Here is a 20,471-nt window from a genome sequence, read left to right as displayed (position 1 = left end):
AGCCAGCTGCGTGCCTCCCCCCCGCCCCCCATCTTCCCATCTTGCCTCTCTCTGCCAGGGTATATCATGTTGCCTTGCCCTGCACACAGCTAGAGCTTTGCTCTGGAAAGAATGGGAGCCAGCCCAGGAATGAAAGAGATGGGCTGCTCAGATAACGCTGGGCGGCTGCCGCTGCTCCTCCTGAGGGAGGTGGGGAGCTGTCCAGCCGGGCCCAGCCCTGGCCGGGAGTCAACACACACAGGGAGAAAACAAAGTTTGCAGCCATAGCAGCAGCAAATGGGTGCAGCGATGGGATTCTGCCTCCCGGCTCTCCAGGGCTCCGGTTTCTGCAGACCGAGGGAAGAGGCCTCCTTTGGGATCCTCAGCGGAGCAGGAGGCAAGGAAGGGAGCCAGTGGCTTTCGGCAGGGTCCAGGCACAGAGCAGAGCCAGCTACCTAGTTGGCTGAAGAGCTGGATTCATGGTGGAGTGTTGGCATGAAGAATGGAAGGGTCAGCTCAACCCCTTTCCTTCACCAGAAGACTTGGAGCCCAAGGGGAGCTCTCTGGGTCTTCTGAGGCAGCGGTGGGTTTTCCCCCACTGAGAACATATTGAATGGCTTTGAGAGAGGGTTAGACCAATTCATGGAGGAGGGCTATGGATGGCTGCTGGCCACAATGGCTGCACTCTGCCCCCAGGGCTGAAAGCAGCAATGCTTCTGAATACCAGCTGCTGGAAACTTGCAGGAAGGGAGAGTGTTGCTGTTGCACTCAAATCCTGATGGAGGGTTTCCCATAATGGGCATCTGGTTGGCCACTGTGGCAACAGGATGCTGGACTGGACGGGCCATTGGCCTGATCCGGCAGGGCTCTTAGGGTAGCAGGCAAGCCTCTCTCCTTATGCCCCCAGCTCCCCTCTCCCTTCCAAAGGAAACAGGGCTTTCCTTGAGGGGTCAGAAATGGTGGTTGTGGCCTGTTCAGAAACAGCCCACCGATGAGGAAGGGTGAATAGAATCATAGAATAAAGAATTGCAGAGTTGGAAGGTACACCAACCTCCTGCAATGCAGAAATCTCAACTACAGTGGTACCTCGGGTTACATACGCTCCAGGTTACATACGCTCCAGATTACATACACTTCAGGTTACAGACTCCGCTAACCCAGAAATATTACCTTGGGTTAAGAACTTTGCTTCAGGATGAGAACAGAAATTGTGCAGCAGCGGTGCAGCGGGAGGCCCCTTTAGCTAAAGTGGTGCTTCAGGTTAAGAACAGTTTCAGGTTAAGAATAGACCTCCGGAACAAATTAAGTACTTAACCCGAGGTACCACTGTAGATCATACATGACAGAAGCCATCCAACCTCTGCTTAGAAAGCTCCAAGGAAGGAGAGTCCACCATCTCTCATGGGAGTCTGTTCTGCCATCAAACAGCCCTTACTGTCAGAAAGTTATTCCTGATGTTTACTAGTAATCCTCTTTCTTGTAGCTTGAAGCCATTGATTCAGGTTGGGCCCTCCGGAGCAGGAGAAAACATACCCAATTCCTTCAACCATTCCTCATCAGGCTTGGTTTCCAGACCCTTGATCATCTTGGTTGCCCTCCTCTGCACACATTCCAGCTTGTCAATACCCTTCTTAAGTTGTGGTGCCCAGAGCTGGACACAGGACTCCAAGTGTAGTCTGACCAAGGCAGAATAGAGTCGTAGTATTACTTCCCTTCATCTAGAATTCTGTTGGTGCAGTCTAGAATTGCATTGCCTTTTTCTGCTGCTGCATCACACTGCTGACTCCACTTTGAGGTTTTGTTTTACAATCAAGCGGTGTATACGTTTTGTGAAATTATTAAGTAACAAATAATTGCACAACATGAATTTCTGATATGTTATTGAGGCCCAAGGAAACTGAGCAACATTCTGAAAGTGCCCTGCGATGGGTCCATGTGCCATGTACATCACCGGTGAAAGTACCCTAGGGAGGAAATCCAAAAATGGGGTAGGGTGGGTTGATTGGGTGGGCAAATGAGATAATAATGTTGCACACCACCCCAATCTCTGAGCAGTGAGAGATTCCAGGGGTTCCAGGTACTTACCTGGGGTTCGGTTTCCATGGAATGAAGGACAGAGACTGTGGTGTCTTTATGATATATGGTTTATTTACACATATCAACACAACTTGAGCCAAAGATGGAGGGGCTCAAAGCCTGAACACCCCAAAAGGTATTGCTTCTCCCATAGCCACGGCCTTGGTTTCTGTCAGAAATAAAACACAGCTCTGTTTCTCCTGCTTCTACTTCTCAGTCCCTGCACCCCACAACTCTGGCCCTGGCTTTTGTTTTCCAATACTGCTAGCCAGGTGAGGCTGGTATACCTTTTGTTCTCTGGCACAGAGCAACTTCCTCTGTGGTACTGAGGAAGGTTCTTAGGGCCATTAACTCACCAAGAAACTTGCCTGACTAGTTCAACAAGGGAATCCACCATTTAACACTTGCTGGACCTCAGAAATTAGAAGGCATCATGCAGACCTAGCCCCTAAATCTCACAATCATTATTAACGCCTCAATGCACAAAACCATAGTATTATTGAGTTGCAAACCCTCCAAGTTTCCCTGTTTTCCAGGAACAGCCTCGGATTTACAGAAGCTATCCCGGTTTCTGATTTGATCCCGGAATGCCCTGCTTTTCCTTAGGACGTCCCTATTTTCACCGGAGAAATGTTGGAGGGTATGGAGTTATCCAATCCCTGAGCCATCTGAAGGCAGCCCTGTCTAGGAAAGTTTGTTAAAAAATGTTTAATGTTTTATTCTATTTTTATATATGTTGGAAGCTGCTTAGAGTGGCTGGGGCCACCCAGATGGGCAGAGCATAAACAGTAAAATGATGATGATAATGATGATGGAATAGGGCATCCCTATTTTTCATCGACGCGGGTGGCGCTATGGGTAAAACCTCAGTGCCTAGGGCTTGCCGATCGCATGGTCGGTGGTTCGAATCCCTGCGGCGGGGTGAGCTCCCGTCTTTCGGTCCCAGCTCCTGCCCACCTAGCAGTTCGAAAGCACATCAAAGTGCAAGTAGATAAATAGGTACCGCTTTATAGCGGGAAGGTAAACGGCGTTTCCATGTGCTGCGCTGGTGCTGGCTCGCCGGAGCAGCTTCGTCACGCTGGCCACGTGACCCGGAAGTGTCTCCGGACAGCGCTGGTCCCCGGCCTCTTAAGCGAGATGGGCGCACAACCCTAGAGTCAGACACGTTTGGCTTGTACGGGCAGGGGTACCTTTACCTTTACCTTTTTCATCGAAGAAATGTTGGGTGGTATGGAATTGTAGAGTTGGAAGGGACCTCAGGGGTCATCCAGCCCAACCCCCTGCAATGCACAGTGCTGAATGGTGGTGCTGTTCTAGAAAGAACAAGTTATTATTATATCTCTTTCTTTTTTAAGGCCAGTCATCACAGAGCCTAGGACTTGCCGATCAGAAGGTCGGCGGTTCGAATCTCCGCGATGGGGTGAGCTCCCGTTGCTCTGTCCCAGTTCCTGCCAACCTAGCATTTCAAAAGCACATCAAAACGCAAGTAGATAAATAGGTACTGTTCTGGTGGGAAGGTAAACGGCGTTTCCGTGCGCTGTTCTGGTTGGCCAGAAGCGGCTTAGTCATCCTGGCCACATGACCCGGAAGCTGTACGCCGGCTCCCTCAGCCAATAAAGTGAGATGAGCGCCGCAACCCCAGAGTCGGCCACGACTGGACCTAATGGTCAGGGGTCCCTTTACCTTTACAGCCATCCTTTCTAGCTCTTGGGCCTCTGTGTCTTCTGCTGCTGCTTTCCTGCACTACTTATTATTATTATTATTATTATTATTATTATTATTATTATTATTTGAATTTATATACAGCCCTATTCCCAGAGGTCTCAGGGCGGTTCACAGAATAAAATCAAAATATAAACCCACAAAATACATAATCAAAATAAAAGCAACAACCCAATAACCCCTGCCACACACACACACACACTTGTTTTTGCTTCTTCTTCCCTTGCCTTTGGGGTCTCAGCCAACACCAAGCAGAGATGACTCAAAAACAAGTTGCCTCTCGGCTGTTTTCACCAACCGAAGACCCCTGGAGGCGAGCCAGCCTGGACTGTGTGTTATATCTCGCTCAGCTGATTTCCAGTAAGCTCCCCAGATTAGCCCTAATGACTTCAACATCCAGCCCTCTCTGCAGAAGAGGAGGAGGTGCTGGAGGAGGAAGGGGAGGAGGGGTGGTCTGCAGTAGGGTCTCGGGCTGAGCTCCCCCACCCCCAGAGGAGCCCTTCTCCCACACCCAGCGGGTGAGCCTTGGGTGTTTGCAGGGAGAATTCTAAGTCCTTGGTCAGGGAGCATGCATGGCAGCTTTTTCCACTTCAGTTCAACTCTGGAATGGAAGAACTGGAATTGCCCAGGAAGGCTGAGAGGTCAGCAAGGCAGGCAGACAGACAGAGAGCCAGGCTCAGCCACCCTGCCCTAGTCACCTTATTGAACGGAGGCCCAATTCAGTGCTGACACCCCCACCACCACCACCAAAGGCCAAACACCCTCCGCGGATCAGATTCTATGAAGATGGTGGCAACGAGGCACCCTGCCAAGCGGGGACTGGGCTGGCCCCAGTTCCCTGGCACTGGCTGGCATTTCAGTTCCCCGTAGCAGGCAAACCGCTGGCCTCTGCTGTGAGAGGAGAGGGAGAGCTAGATGCCACTCAGCCAGCCGGGCACAGCATCCTTTCAAGGGCTGGTGGAGTTTTGTGGGGAGGGTAAGGAGGGAAGGAGGGAGGGGCAAAGCAGGGAGGGAGAAATGGCATGCTGGGGGGGCTCCTGCTGTCTGCCTTGGGCCCGAAATGCAGGGAGCCGGACTAGATTAAAGGTAAAGGTACCCCTGACCGTTAGGTCCAGTCGTGGACGACTCTAGGGTTGCGGCACTCACCTCGCTTTATTGGCTGAGGGAGCCAGCATTTGTCCGCAGACAGCTTCCGGGTCATGTGGCCAGCATGACTAAGCCGCTTCTGGTGAAACAAGAGCAGTGCACGGAAATGCCCTTTACCTTCCCACCGGAGCGGTACCTATTTATCTACTTGCACTTTGACCTGCTTTCAAACTGCTAGGTGGGCAGGAGCAGGGACCGAGCAACAGGAGCTCACCCCGTCGCGGGGATTCTGTGGTTTAGACCACAGCGCCACCCGTGTCCCTGGACTAGATTAGGCATAGGCAAACACGGCCCTCCAGATATTTTTTGGGACTACAATTCTCATCATCCCTGACCACTGGTCCTGTTAGCTAGGGATGATGGGAGTTAAAGTCCCCAAACATCTGGAGGGCTGTGTTTGCCTATGACCCTCGGGACCCTTCCAAATGTACAAATGTACAATTTTATGATTATCACCAGCACTTGCTGTGTCAAAGCACACAGTGGAAGGAGAGGCGGGGCAGCAGGCAGGCAGGCAGGCAGGCAGGCAGGCAGGCAGGCAGAGGAATCCTTGAGCCCCCAGACCCATTGGCAGTTTCCTGCTGCTCAGTCTTGGCTCCTAAGGCGCCCCCCCCCTGCGCACGCTCTCTTCCTCCCAGGGATCAGGCAAGGGGGTTTAGCAAGGGCCCCCAGTCAGCCTCTTCCCACAAGTGATCCGCTTCTGGAAGGAAAAGATGATTCACCACCCCCCTTCCTGGGGGGCCTTCACAGCTGCAGCCTGAAGACATTTTGGAGCTCAGGGCCTGGGGGATATTTTTAGCTCTGGAGTGAGGACTACTCAGCGAGCAAGAGGGAAACAGAGGGTGCATCCTGCCAAGTCTTCAGCTGCAGGCATGAGAGGCTTGGATCTGCTTACTTCCTCCTCCAGATTGCAACCTCAGCCCCTCATTGTGCAAGGAAGGTGCAGCCTGCACGCCACTCCTGCAGGGAGAACGTCTCTCCCGTCCCACAGTCACAGGGTGTGTGTGTGACATCTTTCTCTCAACTCAAGTTCCCTTAAAGCCTGATGGATAAAGCCAGTGGCCCAGCCAGCCCAGCGTCCTGTTCTCACCGTGGCCAAATACCTGTAAGAATATAGATAGACTGCCGCTGTACTTAGAGGTTCCACAAGAGCATCAGAAGAGCCTGGCTGCAGGATCAGGTCAAAGGGGCCTATCTGATCCAGCATCCTGTTTTCACATTAGCTAACCCAGTGTTTCCCAACCTTTTTTGGGCAAAGGCACACTTGTTTCATGAAAAAAATCTCGAAGCACACCACCATTACAGCCCCGTGACGTCAGCACGCAGCGTCACGCCGGGAGGGACATGAATTGCTAGCAAATTACATAATCACCTCCTTGAGGGCTGGCTCATCTTCTCCGAAGGCAGAACCCATTAATTAACAGCACAGACTCACACCATAGCCAAGAGGAGGGGGGAAAACCTCAGTCATGCACAGTCATGCACATGTGGGGGCTAAATGAGGACGAAGACCGGGCATAGAGCAGGGTTCAAATCACCCCACCTGGCCAGGACAATCCCTGGGTGCTCCCTTGGGCCACTCGCCTGACCCATCTCGTAGGGCTGTTGTTGCGAGGATAACACGGGGAGAACCACGCGCGCCCCCGGGAGCTCCTTGGAGGAGAAAGCGGGCGATGAATGCAATGCACGAAATATATGAGAGGCGACCAGGTTTTGTAGGTGAGGGGCCCCCACCAGCCTCCACTTCCAACACCCGGCGCAACGACACCGAAGTTTCCCCCCGGGCTCGGCTCGGGGAGCAGCGCTGCTCCCCCCCCGGCTCCCCTTCGCCCTCCCGGCCCTCTCTGCCGCCCACTGGGGACCCCCCTCACCTGCCAAGTCCGGAGCGCCGGTGGAAGTTGCATGCATGCATGCAGGGCGCCGCGTTGCCATTGCATTGCACTGCACTCCATGCAACGCCTGCACACATGCATTGCCTTGCACGCCCGCCAAGGGGTCTCCCCGCGGTCCGATGCGTCCCCTCCGGCGTGGATGCAGCATTGCAAAAATAACCCCCCCCCCCGACGCAGCCCTACCTGGGGGGCAGCCTCCGCCTCCACCGCTCCGCCTCCGCGGGATCCCCGGGCTCCATCCTGCCGCCCGATCTCCGCGGTGGCGCAGGCAGGCTGCGCGGGGTCTACGCGGAAGAGCCCCTGCCCGCCCGGCCGCCGCCGCTGCGCTCATTCCATGGCCAGGAGAAGAGCGCTTCAAACAAAACGCCCGGCCCGCCAGGCCACGCTGGGAAACGTAGTTCATGCACCCCGCGTGGGCGCGGAGCCCAAGGGCAAGGGGACTACGGATCCCGGTGGGCGAGCGAGTGAGTGAGTGGCAGAGCGGGAGGGAGGGAACCCCAGGGGTCATCTAGTGACGGCGCCCCAATCGAAAATTTGACTTAAAAAAAAAAATCTCTCAAATTTTTTAATTTTTCCCGCGGCACACCAGGCAACATCTCGCGGCACACTAGTGTGCCGCGGAACAGTGGTTGGGAAACACTGAGCTAACCAGATGCCCCAGGAAAACGCCCAAGAAGGATTCGCACCACAAGCCCTTCCTGCTTCACCCAGCAACTGGTGCTCAGAAGCCTTGCTGCCTCCAGCAGCCTCTCTCTGCCATGAATTTGTCTAATTTATTTTAGCTACTTAGGGGTGAGGGGCCCCCATTTCACATAGCCTGAAACAGACCCTCCAAGTGTCCCTATTTTCCAGGGACGTCTCTGATTTAGAGAAGCTGTCCTGGTTTCTCATTTGATCCTTGAATGTCCCACTTTTCCTTAAAGGTAAAGGGACCCCTGACCATTAGGTCCAGTCACAGATGACTCTGGAGTTGCGGCGCTCATCTCGCTTTATTGGCCCAGGGAGCCGGCGTACAGCTTCCGGGTCATGTGGCCAGCATGACTAAGCCGCTTCTGGCGAACCAGAGCAGTGCATGGAAACGCCGTTTACCTTCCCGCTGGAGCGGTACCTATTTATCTACTTGCACTTTGATGTGCTTTCGAACTGCTAGGTTGGCAGGAGCAGGGACCGAACAACGGGAGCTCATCCTGTTGCGGGGATTCGAACCACTGACCTTCTGATCGGCAAGCCCTAGGCTCTGTTGTTTAACCCACAGCGCCACCCACGTTTCCTTAGGACGTCCCTATTTTCACTGGAAAATGTTGGAGGGTATGGAGTTCTCTGACCCCCCCAGCCATCTGAAGGCAATCCTGTACAAGGAAGTTTTTTAATGTTTAAAGTTTTTATATATGTCTGGGGCAACCCAGTAAGATGTGAGGGGTACAAATAGTAAAATTATCATTATAGAATGGGACAACCCTGTTTTCATCAGATAAATGTTGGAGGGTATGCTGTAATGGTTAAAACCAAAACACCACCCTGAAGAGGGTCCCTTTCCCAGCAAGGCCTTGAGGTGATACTCCCTTCCTGCCTGTCTTCAAAGGCACTGGCGGTGCCTCTGCCATTCTCCTTTCTCCAAACTGCCCCTGCAAGGAAGGCTCTGTGAGCAAGACCATCCTGCAGGAAACTGGAGCACAGAGCGAACAGACTCGGGTGGAGAGACGGACAGCCCTTTGTGATACTGACGCCTGAGCTGTGCTCTGGCCCCTGCTCTGTTTTCTCAGCACTGAGCCATCAGCCCCCAACCCCCCAAGGCCGGATCTGTGAAAACAGAGTCTTCTTTCCCCTTCCCCAGCTGCATAGCAGCTGGCGGCAGCAGCCATGCATTCTGCACGTGCTTAGAAGCCCTCTTTTTCTTGATAGCTGCATCACACGTTTCAGAGATGAGTCATGACAGCAGAATGAATTGGGGACAGGGAGACTCAGTCCAGGCTCAAAATAAAACCCTGACACAGAGGATAAACTAGCTGTGATTCCTGCAGGACAGGGGGTTGGGCTAGATGACCTTTGGGGGTCCCTTCCAACTTCAACCATTCTGTGATTCTGTTATTGCCAGTTCCTTGCCTGTCCTTGCTCCTGTGCAGAAATTCAGCGGATGAAGCTTTACTCAATTTTTGATTCATTCACTGTAAGATTTCATATTCCCCGCCCAGCGCCCCCCCCCCCAAATCCCACCTCCCATTTGGAGCTTTTTCCCCATTACTTGATCTCCTGGCAAGGAGATCTGCTGCTGTCTCAACTCTTTTTAATGGCACAGGAGCAGGGCCTTTAAAAAAACCAAAAACAGTTGGCAACCTTCCGGAGGAAACCCCTCCCTCGGGGAAAGCAAAGTGTTTGTTTCCATGACAGGCGTGCAAAGTGGAGCCTAGATCTGGGAGGGAGCTTCCCCAATCTCTCCTTCCCATGGAAGATAAGACCCTGTCCTCCCAGTGAAGCAATCTTGCCAAGGAAAGACTCATGGGAAGGCCGGAAAGCCGATGGGAGAGGTGGAAGATATGAGCACATGATTTGGGGGGGGGGAGCAAAGGAAGAGCAGCCAGGGGTCTCCTCTCACACGACAGCACCAGAAGGACGGACAGAAGGACTGTTGGCTCAGGTCAGCCTGACATCATCCGGGTTCCCACCTCAGATACAGACAGGGGCAGATTAAGACCTTAGAGGTCCCAAGCACTTAAAAAGATTTTGGTGCCCCCATATGTATTGAATTCAAAATGAAAACAAGAATAAACCATACATTGTTAATCTCTAATATTACTATTTTATTATTGGTGTGTGTGTGTGTGTGTGTGTGTGTGTGTGTGTGTGTATACAGTATATTAAAGGTAAAGGACCCCGGACGGTTAAGTCCAGTCAAAGGCCAAGGGAGCTGGCGTTTGTCCACAGACAGCTTTCTAGGTTATGTGGCCAGCATGACTAAACTGATTCTGGCGCAATAGAACACAGTGACGGAAGCCAGAGTGTGCACAGAAACGCCATTTGCCTTCCCGCCACAGCGGTACCTATTTATCTACTTGCACTGGCGTGCTTTCGAACTGTTGGTTGGCAGGAGCTGGGACAGTGCAACCGCCGACCTTATGATTGGCAAGCCCAAGAGGCTCAGTGGTAGACCACAGTGCCACTCACATCCCTGTGTGTATATATTTCTGTGTATGTCATTTTTCCTTTAATTTGGGGCCCTCTTTGTGGAGCCTGGTTCAGGACCCCAGGATGGGGATTTGGCTTCCCAGCTGGCAGGTCTTGCCTTTCCTTCTCCTTTAGTGACTTCCACTTTCCAAAGCTGGAGGAAAGCGGAGGATGTGGGAGTGACAGAAAGCGGGGGAATTATGAATTCCATGGAAGAACAAGAAGCCGTGAACTGCACAATTTGCAACACTTGACCACTTGGGCTTGTTTGGCGTTGTTGCTCTCTGGCAACAGAACCTAAATGAAGGAGGCACAATCAGAACCACAGATTAGTCCAACTCCCTGCAACCTCTGTCCAAAAACTTCCACTGAAGGAGAGTCCATCACTTTCCAGGCCGCAAATCCTCCAACATTCCTCCGATGAAAATAGGGACGTCCTCAGGGAAAGCAGGACATTCCGGGACTAAATCAGAAACTGGGACAGCTTCTGTAAATCCGGGACTGTCCCTGGAAAACAGGGACACTTGGAGGGTCCGCCGGGAGCACTGGAAACATGGTTCCTTCTGCTTGCGCTTCTTCCGTGACTGTCTTTGCTTGTCCTGCCAGCCAGGAGGCTAAAAATAGGAGCTCTTTGAGCCAGGAACATGCCTCCTCCTCCTTCTGGCTGCTGTCTAGGTTAAGCACAAGGTATATCTGGATGAGCCCTGGCCCATCATCCAGGCCATGGGCCAGGCAGCCTCCAGCTGGTCCAGGCAGGGGGTTGCTGGCTCGGTTTCCTCTGCCAGCTGAAGAGTTTCCCCCTCTGCCTCCACCAGGGAAGCTGGGCTTCCCTTTAGCAACAATGGAACAATGCAGGCCGGCTGGTGGCAGCCCCCAGTTTCCATGTTTCCCAGCCCAGCCATTGGACAAAGAAGCCCACCTGCCATAATGCCAAGGAAAACAGGCAGCCCATGCCACATGGAGCTTCCTCCTCCTCCTGGGTTTGTTTTTAAAAAACTCTTGGCCAAGGAGTTGGTCCCTGGGGGCTGCTCTCTGCAATTGCCTTCCAAACATCTGATAATCCGGGGACGTGGGCTCAACTTGGATTAGGGAAGAACTTTCTTTTGATATTTATATTTTATTAAGGTGATTTCAGTTAAAATAAATAAAGTGATACAGGGAAAAAAGAAGGAAAAGTGATAGGGAGAAAAACAACAAAGATACATATAAAAGCGAAAATATGCCAAAAAAAAAAACCCAAACAAACCCACAACCCAATAATATACAATACTCCCATGCATTCTTGTATAAATTGGTATAGTGTTATTGTCCTAGTGCAAACCTCTCCATTCTTAAGGAAATCAGCCCTGAGTGCTCACTGGAAGGACAGATCGTGAAGCTGAGGCTCCAATACTTTGGCCACCTCATGAGAAGAGAAGACTCCCTGGAAAAGACCCTGATGTTGGGAAAGATGGAGGACACAAGGAGAAGGGGACGACAGAGGACGAGATGGTTGAACAGTATTCTCGAAGTTACCAGCATGAGTTTGACCAAACTTCGGGAGGCAGTGGAAGACAGGAGTGCCTGGCATGCTCTGGTCCATGGGGTCACGAAGAGTCGGACACGACTAAACGACTAAACAACAACAGCCTAGTAAAGGTAAAGGTAAAGGGACCGCTGGCCATTAGGTCCAGTCGTGGCCGACTCTGGGGTTGCGGTGCTCATCTCACTTTGTTGGCCAAGGGAGCCAGCGTACAGCTTCCAGGTCATGTGGCCAGCATGACTAAGCCACTTCTGGCGAATCAGAGCAGCGCATGGAAACGCCGTTTACCTTCCCGTCAGAGCGGTACCTATTTATCTCCTTGCACTTTGATGTGCTTTCGAACTGCTAGGTTGGCAGGAGCAGGGACCGAGCAACGGGACCTCACCCCGTTGCAGGGATTCAAACCGCCAACCTTCTGATCAGCAAGTCCTAGGCTCTGTGGTTTAACCCACAGCACCACCCACATCCCCAATAGCCTAGTACGTTTTGTATAAACTCATTCCAAATGTTATTGCATTTATCTGCACAGAGTCTGTGCCTGTAAGCTGTCCGTTCATAAATTGCCAGTGATGTCATATCGTCAGTCCATTGACTGAAGGGTATCATATATTTATTTTACCAATTCCTCTTGGCCACCATCAGGGCACAGAAAATCCATTTCCCTCATCCCATTGATAATTTCCATACTGCAGGTATATAGTTCAGTAAAATATTCTCCACTGAAAGATTTAACTTTTCCCGCACATAGTTACAGAACACTTTCTCCCAAAACCTAAGTAAAGAACACTGTACAAACATGTGTTTCAGAGAAATATTGTCCTTGCCTCATCTCCAACACTGAGCTATCTTAGCTAACCCCTTTTTATACAACCATAAAGGAATCCAATAAACTGTAAATATTTTTTTCTGTTGTATTAGTCTTAATTTTAAATCTAATGACCACTTACATATTGAAGCTAATACATTTCCCCACTTCTGGGTAATAATGAACATTCCAATTCTTTATTCCAATCATCTCTTATAATCTGCATACTGAACATGTGTATTGTTAATAGAGATCTATAAAAAGTAATTGCTGGCTTTTTATTTTTGAATGAGTTGTCCAGTTGCTCCAATATCTCAGGTATCTCGGAAGCTGAAAGGACAGCCCAAACACACTTGTTAGGAGATGTTGCAATTGGAAGGTATTGTCATTGGGCTGTGTCTGATAGATGATATTTTTGTCTTAAAATAGCAAAAGTATAAAATTCATCTTCCCCGTCTATCAGTTGGCCCCCCTGCTTCCATCCAATTGTTCCATATCACCATCTTTTTTGCAATTTTCAGTGTGGGGTTTCCCCCCCAGAGTAAGTTTAACATGTGAATATGGATAAAATTTAATGCTTTTTTTTTAAAAAAAAGTGGTTATTAATATCCCTTGGCTTTTTGTAGACTTCACCTTTATCACCTTTAATACATGGGATAAATGCCTTTTCCTTCTTTTGTTTTAAGCGATTTGGCAAAAAAATTCCTGGTCTTTCACCATTCCCCCAATATCTGTGTCATACACAAGTGAGCATAAATTCTGTTTGCTGAGACAATACATTATTTAATTCAAATTTCCTTTTTTGTACTTCCTTATATATCACAGTGGTTGGATTCCTGACCATTTGAGCCCATAGGTTCTTCTTTCAACTATTTCCCCCTTTTATTCTTTCGTTTATTTTTATGTGACGAGTATGCAATTATTCAACCACAAATATATGCTTTGTATGCTTCCCATTCAAATTTCTGATGGGAAGAGCTGTTTGCTCAGAAGGTGGCGGACTCTCCTTCATTGGAGGTTTGTATGGAGAGGTTGGATGGTCATCTGTCAAGAATTCTTGCACTGTGATTTCCGCATTACAAGGGGTTGGGCTAGATGACCCTTGGGGTCCCAACTCTCACATTCTATGATTCATTGGAGGTTTTTCAACAGAGGTTGGATGGCCATTGATCACAGATGCTTCATCTTCAATTCCTGCAAGGGGGGGAATTCCTGCATGGGGGGGGAATAATAACTCTATTCCAGTTATTATTCTAGTAAATTTGGTTTTATATTTATAAGCCAGTTTGTGGTGGTGTTGTTTTGTTGCATTAGTATTACTGTCACCACATTTGATACTTTGTGTATATACTCCCAAGGGGTCCCTTCCAACTTTACAATTCTATGGTTCTCAGGATGCCTCCCTGGGTTGGAGGGAAGGGCAAGGAGAGGAGGGAGGAAAGCAGGTGAGTACAGAGGAGGAAAGGAGCAGCTGCAGCTTTCTCCCTTGGGACAAATCTCCCCCTCACTTTCCCGCAAAACACATCCTTGTCGTTCCTGTCTGTTGTTGAGGAATGTCCAGCGCACCTAGAGTGGTTATCTTGGCGCCCGCAGTGCCTCGTCCTCCTCCCCATTCTTGGCTGCTCTCTGCACGGCTCTGGCAGGAACAAGATAAGGAAGACGGGCAGGCAGAGCAGAGTGTTGCTCAAGAGGAAGGAGCGAGCCAAGTCCAGTGGCAGTGACCTCATTTTTCCCCTCCTCAGCCACTACCAGTTGAGTATTGCAGGAGAACGCCAGGCAAATGGGCCTCACTGGGTGATGGTGAGCAGAGCCCCCCTCCCAAGAAAAGCCAGGGGGGGTGACTTGGAGCAATTGGACAACTCATTCAAAAAGAAAACACCAGCAATTACTTTTTATAGGTATCTATAGCTTTTAATAGGTACCATAGCTTTTAAAGGTCTGTATAGTAAAAGCTATGGTTTTCCCAGTAGTGATGTATGGAAGTGAGAGCTGGACCATAAAGAAGGCTGATTGCCAAAGAATTGATGCTTTTGTATTATGGTGCTGGAGGAGACTCTTGAGAGTCCCATGGACTGCAAGAAGATCAAACCTATCCATTCTTAAGGAAATCAGCCCTGAGTGCTCACTGGAAGGACATATCCTGAAGCTGAGGCTCCAATACTTTGGCCACCTCATGAGAAGAAAAGACCCTGATGTTGGGAAAGATGGAGGGCACAAGGAGAAGGAGACGACAGAGGACGAGATGGTTGGATAGTGTTCTCGAAGCTACCAGCATGAGTCTGACCAAACTGCGGGAGGCAATGGAAGACAGGAGTGCCTGGCATGCTCTGGTCCATGGGGTCACGAAGAGTCAGACACGACTAAACAACAACAATTAACAATACACAAGTTCAATGAAGTCCCCAGTCCTAGACTTGAGGAACACTAGCTGAGAGGCTCTTGGGGTTTGGTAGAATCCCAGCTATGCTGGCTCAGTGGGGAACGTACACCAGCAGGACACCCCAGACCCTGTAGATACTCTCAGTCGATAGAGCATGATATGTTTAATCTTAGGGTTGTGGGTTTGAACCCCATCTTGGGGGAAAAGATAATAATTTTTGCATTGCAGGGGGTTGACCCTTGTGGTCTCTTCCAGCTCTACAATTCTATGATTTAGGTTTAAGCAGAATCATATGACAGGAGTCATCAACTCCAACCCCTTGCAGTACAGAAATCACAGCTAAGGCAAATGCAGGGCAAATGCATTTCATATAGCCAACCCGCCTCTAAGCCAATCATAACAGGAGCTCCATAAAGGCTGTGGGTCTGAAAGAGGGAACTAGATCACTTCTACCTTTATAGATAGAAGCAAGAATTGCAAAAACACCCCGCTTCGGAGACAATCCTCCTGGAGGCTGCAGTTCAAGGCGGGTGGGATGTTCTCATGTGCAACAGCTCCAGCTGCCCCTCCTGAGTGTGTGACCTGCCCCCCTGAGGGGCTGGTACCATCCTCTGCTGGCATCTGCCCCAGGCTTCTAAGTAGAAGTTGAACGCAGAGCTCTCCTGTATAGGTTAGGCTGTCTCAGAGACTGGCCTGCCAGCCAGAATGCCCTTCCCTCCTCCTCTGCTTGCAGGACGGGCTAACTTTAACCTTTTGGTGTTGCACATGGCAACCCCCAGTAAATATTGACTTCTGGAAGGATGAGACTGCTGGAGTGCTGGGCCCCTGTCATCGAGCGGAGCTGGCATGGGAGTGAAGGAAGCCAGAGAGAGAGGGAGGGAGGGTCTCCTTGTGGGCTCCATCTATCAAGCCCCAGTGCCCAAAGGCACCTCTGGACCCCGAACCCCCAATCGCAATCCAGGTTTGCCCTCCAGGGGAGAAATTTCTGCCATAATTTACAAGCAGAGTAGGGGAGAGTCTTCTTGCCAGTGGCTGAGAAAGGGCTCAGGGGAGTATCGGGTGACAGGGACACTTTCCTCTTTGGTTTTGTGGCTGGAGGGGGGCAAGAAATACACATCCGATTTAGAAGCAGGAGGTTTGTGTCCAGGCCAGCCAAGGCTCCATGCCCCAGGCAACTAAACTGTCTGTGCCATGTGGCAAACCTGGATTCCAATTCCCTTGACACCCCCCCACACACCACTTCTGATCCCCAAGGAAATCCCTGCTTCCTCTTAAGGGGGGAGGCTGGGGGCATAGGGAGTGAGAGAGGGGCTGGCCTGCTATCCTAAGGGTCACAAGAACATTGACTCATTGAATCATAGAGTCGGAAGGGACCCTGAGGATCATCCAGTCCAACCCACTGCAAGGCAGGAATATGCGGTTGTCCCATACAGGGATTGAACCTGCGACCTTGGCATTATCAGCACCACATTCTAACCAGCTTGGGGCTATAAAAAGAGCCCTGCCAGAGCAGGCCAATGGCCCATTTAGTCCAGCATCCTTTCAGCCAAAAGCAGGATTTGAGTGCAACAGCAACTCTCTTCTCCTGTGGCTTCCAGCAACTGGCATTTGGATGCATTACTGCCTCTGACCGTGGAGGCAGAGCATAGCCATCTTGGCTAGTAGCCATCAATAGCCTTTTCCTCCTCCACGGATTTGTCTCATCCTCTTTTAAAGCCATCCAAGTTGGTGGCCATCACTGCCTCTTGTGGGAGGGAGTTCCGTAGTTCAACTATGCACTGGAAAAGGTTACATAGTCCAGAGGGAGGAGGATGTCCATAAGTTCAACATGCATCACCCCCCCCCCCGCTCTAAAAAGGGCAATATTTTGGAACCAATGTCCAGAAAATGGACTTAGGATGTGCTTTAGCCCGGTGCTAAAATCCTCAGGAGGCCTCATAACATTCTCAGGATGATGGTGGATCAGTTTTGCGGCCCTGGTGTGAGAATCTGTTTGATGCTATTCTGGCTCTCCTCAGTCTCCTTCCGCCTTCCTTCCTTCCTCTGCAAGGACTTGGAAGGCAGGATCTATATTTGGGTTTTCTGAAGGGTCTCTCTGCGTTTTGCCTGGAGGGAGCCATTGCTGGGTTCTTGAGAGGCAGCCTTCCTCCTGTTTACATTTGGAGGGTGCAAAAAACCAAAAACCTCTCACCAAGGAGTAATGGTCATTTTGCCCTTCAAAGGCTGTAGGCAAAGCGACATCAATCAACTTAATAAAGCGCTTTCACCACCACTGTTCAAAGGGCAATTCGGATCATATTGGAAGAGTAATTCCCATGAACTTTGGCGACATTAAATTCCAGTTGTTTATGTCGCAAGGAGGCAATGCTTAAATGTCAATAGGATTGTTTTCCATTTGGAAATGCAAATTTATCTCCCCCCCCCCCGGTGGTGCATAAAACATTGAAATCTGGGTGCAGCGTGTGCACAAAATGTCTGGAGCTCAGCGTCCTTTTACATGCAGTGATTTTTTTCCCTTTCTGGGTGGAGGAAAACTGCTTGCTGCAGTAGAGCCCGATTCCTGCCCAGGACCTGATCCCACCAAGCCCTTGGACTTGATCCAACTTCCTCCAGCCTGTAATCTGCACAGCCACCGCCAGCAGGCCTTGGGGATGTTTGTGGGGATGTCAGTCTCTCCCAGACCTGCTTCCAGATGTGGGGCTCCAGGTTGTCCCCTGTGAGAACAGGACGCTGGACATGATGCCACCCGTCTCCATGGTCTGCTCGAGCTGAATGGTTGTTCTTACGATGCCTGATTGATGCAGAAATCATCATCTCTTGGCAGCAGTAGGATAATCGGTCTGGCTGCCCTGCTCAAGAGATGCTCTGAAGAGTCAAAGGTTATTAGAAGTCAGGCTACTCAGCAGCTGAAGACAGTTCTACATAGTGACATTTCTTTTTCTTGGAGGAGATCTGAGTGCAGCTGTGCCCACAGGGGCTCCTGATTTTGTTTCAGGGGTTTCCTTAGATAAGAACACCAGAAGAGCCTGCTGGATCAGGAGAATGGCCCATTCAGTCCAGCATCCTGTTCTCACAGCGGCCAATCAGATGCCTTAACATAGGCATACACAAACTTGGCCCTCCAGATGTTTTGGGACTACAACTCCCATCATCCCTGACCACTGGTCCTATTAGCTAGGGATGATGGGAGTTGTAGTCCCGAAACATCTGGAGGGCTGAGTTTGCCTATGCCCGCCTTAACAGCTCCCCCTCTCCTTTGGTTTCCAGAAACTGGTATTCAGAAACATTGCTGCCTCTGACTGTGGAGGCAGAGCATAGTCATCCCGGCTACTGGCCTGGGACTGGGAGAGGAGGGTGAGAAAACACTCCTAGAAAATGCAAGCAGAGGGATGAGTCATTTCCAGAGTGTCCTTTCAGGTCCTGCTGTTGCCTTCTGCGCTGCATGTTTACAATGGGGGCCCTTGAAAGAAGCATCAGCTGGATGTAACCCAACCCCTCCGACGACGGGTCACAAGGCTTCATCTTCCAACTCCACAGGTCAGCATAGGATGAAAATGGGGCTGGTGTGGGCAGGATCTGCCATAAGCTCCTATCCTTCCCTATCTCAAACCAACTGAGTAGCCCTTGCAAGGACCTCTCCCTTGCCAACACTGCCTTCAGGCTGCCTTTTGCTCCATGTTGCTCCACCGACTAAGAATCGTGGCTTTTTAAATAAATAATAAATAAATGTTCTGCCAGCACCCTTGCAAACAACCCAAGAGCGAACGTCAGTTCACAGCAACTGAATATACATATTATTGGGGGTGGGACGGAGACTAATTGCCTTGATTACACTTAATTGAAATGATCTCACAGCCTCTTGGGATGTGCTGGATTTTCCCTTCTGGACCTCTGGCAGAAAACGTTTTGAGCCACAGCTTCATATAATCAAAGGCGGCTATTTTTGCCTAATGACTCCTCCATCCAGAGCAGTGTTGTGATCTGGAGTCCAGCCATGTCACAAACATGGCAGGCAGTGAGCCCAGCCCAGCCAAAAGAGCCTCAGAGATTATTGCTTTACAAAAACATTGTGTGCACTGCTAAAGAAGAACTGGCGTTCCGGCTGAATGCAGAATAACTTTTGGAGGCATGTGGAGAAGGTGCCTCACCAACTCCCTGCTCAAAGGCTCAGGAGGCTGGAAACAAATGAATCTGGCCCTGAGTGAGAATCTCCACAATTACCCATGCACCTCCTTCTGCTGGTCAAACAAGCAACTTCCTCTCCTGGGTGAAGCTGCTCAGTAAGAACCAGTTAAGGATATCAGAAGAGGCTGCTAGGTCTGCTCAATCACCCATCTAGTCCAGCATCCTATTCTCACAGTGGCCACCCAGATGCCCATAGAAAACCTGCAAGCTGGACATGGGCACCACAGCTCTCTCCCAGCTGTGATTCCCACCAACTGCTATGCAGAGGCATCATGCCTCTGGCCGTGGAGGCATAGCATAGCCATCGAGACCAGCAGCCATTTAAGTTTGCCAATCCTATTTTAAAGCCACCAAGCTTGGTGGCCATCGCTGCCTCACGTCCATAAGTTCTAGTGTTACGAAAGAAGTAAACCTTTTGTCTCTATCCACTTTCTCAATGCCATGCATAATTTTATAAACTTCCACCATGTCACCTCTTACTCCGCCTTGCTCTGAACTAAAAGATCAAAAATGCTGCAATCTTTCCTCCTCAGCAAGTTGCTCCTCTTCTGCTGACTTGTGGGAAGTGCACAGCGCTTGACTGGCTAGTGCCAGTGATGTCACGGCCCACCGTAACTGTGTAGAAGTTTTGCAACTTTGAATCAGGTTGGTGTGTTTTCTTAAAAAAAACAAAAAAAAACTAACACACATTTAAGTGTCCAATAAACATACCTATTGCATTTGGGGAAATAAAGGTAGACCGAAGATGAGAATCTTGGCCAGAACAGATGCCTGAATCACTAGAACTGCTGGTATGTTCACCCACTGATCTTGTACGACGCGAAGGTGGGAATAAACAGAAGGACCCCAAGCCAATGCACTCACAGCCACTGATGTCTTAAAGTTACACTTGTGTGCAGCATCCAGGTACCTGCAGGAAATGACAGTCTCATCCACCAATCTCTCTCCCATTACATTGCCCATCTGAGAGTGATGAGGCTTCCCCAGTGCAGGATTTCAAAGAAGGAATTTGGATCATTAGAACCTTCTCCAAGTACCCACCAGGTTTTCCCGAAACATACCAAAAGGAGGCTCATGATTGTCTCTGCAAAGAGAGCTTCTTTCCTAAGGGCGAGATGGGATTGCACTTGTGAAATGTATTGGGGATGGGAAAATACAATTGCAGCTGCCCCCACCTCTCTGGGAGAGGGGGAAACAACCCTGGGAACACGCTCCCCTTCAGGTGACTGGCTTGCCTGTGCACAGGCTAAGGAAGGATGTGTAGGGAAAGGCCCGAGATGTGCTAGGCAGGAAGGTCTCTGCGTGGGTCGCCCCCCTTTCCCCTGCCAGCCGGAAAGCTTGAAGGCTTTTCCTTCTGTGGCTTGCAGAGAATGCTTCTTGGGTGCCTCTCTCCTACTCTCTGCGAAATGGGCTTAAAAGAGGCCAATTCAAAGACAACAGGAAGATTTTCCCCAGGGACCTGCTGCTTGGCAAAACTAGCCAAGAACTGTTCGATGAACTGTCCACCGGCCGCCCCCTCCTTTTGCGCACAGGTGTCCTCTCCCTCTCGGAGCACCCCCTCGCCTCTCTTAGAGGACCCTCTTCTCCTACCCCCGACGATAA

The sequence above is a fragment of the Podarcis vaucheri genome (genome assembly GCF_965113315.1).
Source record: "Podarcis vaucheri genome assembly, chromosome: 15".
NCBI classification, from domain to species: Eukaryota; Metazoa; Chordata; class Lepidosauria; order Squamata; family Lacertidae; genus Podarcis; species Podarcis vaucheri.
The sequence above is the reverse complement of the archived record's forward strand: the minus strand, read 5'-3'. Positions refer to the sequence as shown.